Here is a 3,678-nt window from a genome sequence, read left to right as displayed (position 1 = left end):
TTACAATTTTATTTTAATTTTTATATACACTTAAAGGCAAAGTTTGGTTCTAAAAGGGGGAAAATACTACTGAGTTGGTTTATAAACACCCTAAAGGACATTTACAGTGAACTGTTGACTTTGCATCTTCACATTGCACTATTCACTTTAAAATGTACGGCATTGGTAAGCTAATAATGGCAAATTAAACACACAAAATAAATGGGCATCGAGTCTGGTCATTGATCACTTGATGAAATTAAAGCAGATATCCAGGAATTAGAAAAGTTAGCACATACAGTGGGGCTAACCCAGCACTGCAAGGGTTAATTGCTCTTTTTTTTTTTCTAGGGAGTTAAAATAACAAAGATATACCCACCTGATCCTCGGTCCCGCCGGGGTTCTAGACCAGCCTGCAGCTCATTGGGCAGCATTAAAGGAACTTCCTTCCATGTTCTGGAGGAGCTCCTTCTAGGTTCAAAGGAGCTCAGGTTCGGACCGGGCTCGGTGTTGCCACTCTCCCTATTCTTTTCATAAATTAGGCACAAAGTTGGATTTAGTTGGCTAACGAAGGGAAGGGGGGAGGAGTCCGGTGACGTTGATGTCCGTGACGTCACCGGACTCCTCCCTCCTTCCCTTCATTAGCCGACGCACGATCACCAGCCAAGGCCTATTGGCCAATACACATACACATACAAAAGATTACACAGAGGATCATCACCAAACACATCAATGACCAGGCAGAAAAGGCACATCTGGCTCTCAGGGAACACAATGAGGAGGGAGTTGGTGGGGGCTTTACAGATTGTGATCGCTTTGAGATTAACACCATTACTATCTAAAGATGTAATAAATGACCCATCAGCTCCTAAGCTGAAAATGACTTTGCTTTGATTATCTGGATGCACCTCCCCCATTGGGAACCAGACTCTTAACCCCTTGATATCCCTCAAGTCTTTTGTCTAGACATTGTGGAAAATCTCGATTGCATAGTGCTGTATATGCGTATTGCACTGCTTGCAATAATACTTTATAGAACACTTATGTAGCACCCGACTTATAGGGGTGCTAAAATATTTCTATAGTCTATGTTCAGTTCAACTGTGACAGAACAATCTGTGAAGCTGTGTCTGCCTGTGGGTGGATGTGTTGCCACACAGGGCAGAACAGCCAATGAGGATTGCTTTGGGCATTTATGTCTCCCAGCCAGTCACTGTAGGACAGTAGCAGTGATGCATGCTGGGAGAGGATATAAATGCTGAGGGTGGCTGATGCAACAGTCTCTTCCCTTCCCCGGGGCCCTCCTGGCCTGGTGCAGGATGCCTGCTGCTGAAGAGACAGGATGGACTAGGCCTAAGCCAGGGGCCTAGGCCTGGACACTGGGGCCTGAGCCTGGAGGCCCAGTGGTCAGCTACTCATGTCTGAAGTTGAACCCGAACAAGACCCTTGACAGTACTGCTTGCCAGAAGTTCCCCACACAGATTGCCTGTATGGCTTAAAGGTCCAAGTCTGTGTTGGCAGCAGTTACTTTGCTCTGTTTCAAGTACTGGGAGTCTACCTTCATCCTGGATGTGCCTGACCCTCTTCCCTCTCTCCCTGGAGTTCAGAAATAAAAGAGAATCATCTTGGAGCTATTGTCTGGACTTCAATCTGTCGGTAACCACTGGAAGTGGTAAGTGCTATTGGGGCAGCCATGTGTTTTTAATAATCCCTAGACAGGCTATGGAAGACCCGATCATTCAGCGGCTCCTTTGGGGGTGAGCGCTACCCTTACATATTTCATATTTCCATATATATCCATATATAAAAGAAATGCAATTTATTGTAACATTTGGCAGTTTAAGTTATTTAATGAAAACAAAAATATTGTGCTGTTAGTTCACTAATCCAGCACGTTATTATTCTGAGTTGCCCCACTGAAGCGGCGGCCATATTGAGTGGGGCACGTGAGATTAATAACGTGCTGGATTAGTGTGATCCTAGTTCATTTTATTACTTCATTGCTGTGCTGTATGTGTATAGGCCAATGTAGTTGGATCTGTATGTGCGCTATAATTAATCAAAATTAATCGATTAAATTTTTTTTCGATTAATCGAACACGAAAATGTTAATCATTACTAGCCCTAATATATACAGATATATATTTAGTGACTTGGCCTGACATGACCTTACACTTCTTAAAGTTGTGAAATGATTGCTTACTTCTTAATTTTATCTAACAATCTTCTGGGAAGAGACTGCTTCCCTCTAAGGGATCTGATAGAGAATAAAAGTGAACCTTGAAAGCTACATTTGTCATTATGCTGCAGAGCGAAGTCCGGTGCCAGACCTCCCAGCACCATCATTTGTCATTGCTGTATCAGATCAGAGCAGAACCTTTTCCTTCTATTACAAATCCACAATTGTTTTGTGACAAATGCTGACAGCTCACTCTGCATTCTCTTATATAAGGTTTGTATTTTGTAACTCATTGTACTTCCCCAACATTCTGGTTACTTCACTTTGGCTGTCATCTCAGCATGGTGAAACGCAATATAGCCACATCGCACCCCAATGTGCTGGTAGAACCTAATGACATTTCAATAAAGTTCTAACACAAAAATTACAACCGGGTTCCATGCCTCAGCACTGCACACAACAGCAGCTGTGTGATTAGTGCAGCTTGCTAGTGTGAATGGGTCCTTAATAGTAAAGACCACTACTTAGACAGCAATCTACTGTATATAAGTGTGCTAGGCAACTATGTGAACTGATCTCTAAAAAGTGTTTTATCTAGAAGAGGTGTGTAAAGCAGAGAGAAACCAAACTAGTAAAACTGCTTTGTGAACTGAACCCTAATATCTGCTAGATCTCACATTCTAATACACAATGAAAGGGTCGTTAAGCATTTAGTTTACATAACCGACATCTGAAAAGATAAATTGGTCCCATTCACAGATCTGAATGGGTGGCTTAGTGCTTAGCACTTCTGCCTTGTAGCACTTGGATCCCCAATTCAGATTTTGGTCAGGACACTATCTGCACAGAGTTTGCATGTCCTCCCTGTGCTTGCATGGGTTTCTTTCCACACTCCAAAGACATGCTGGAAGGTTTATTGGCTCCTGTCCAAATTGGCTCTAGTGTATGAGATAGGGACCTTAGATTGTAAGCTCCTTGAGGGTAGGGAGTGATGTGAATGTGCAGTCTGTAAAGCGCAGTGTAAATTCTGATAAATACTGTAATGTGTTATTACTTTGTCTTTGTTGGCAGCCTGTTCTAACATGTACTAGTCACTGACTGACATCTTGTGGTGATGATATTAAACAACTGGAGCTTATTTTGGGATTTTCAGACCTCTTTCCTCACTTTAAAAATTGTTCTATTTTATATTTATCTCGCACTGTACATGCCAACCCTAACAGGAAATGTATTCACCATTGTCACCATTGGGTCCCATTTTTCCCATTTCCAAATTTCCCATTTTATACTGAGTGTTCCTGTTCATTCATAACTTGTGGAGATAGTATGTTTACTATGTCCACAATCATGAATGAATAGGAAGTGATGTAGAGCACTTCCTGTTCATTCATAATTGGGGAATTGGTCAGTGGCAAAACAGTTTATTAGTGTAGTTTGCGAGCTTTGTTTTTGCAGTACCACACTGCATTGTCTTAAAAAATCAATGCAATGTCAATACAGAGTGCACAAAAACATGTTAA

This window comes from Nanorana parkeri, unplaced genomic scaffold (genome assembly GCF_000935625.1).
Source record: "Nanorana parkeri isolate BGI_ZX_2015 unplaced genomic scaffold, ASM93562v1 scaffold5, whole genome shotgun sequence".
NCBI lineage: Eukaryota > Metazoa > Chordata > Amphibia > Anura > Dicroglossidae > Nanorana > Nanorana parkeri.
Note: the sequence above shows the minus strand (reverse complement) of the source record.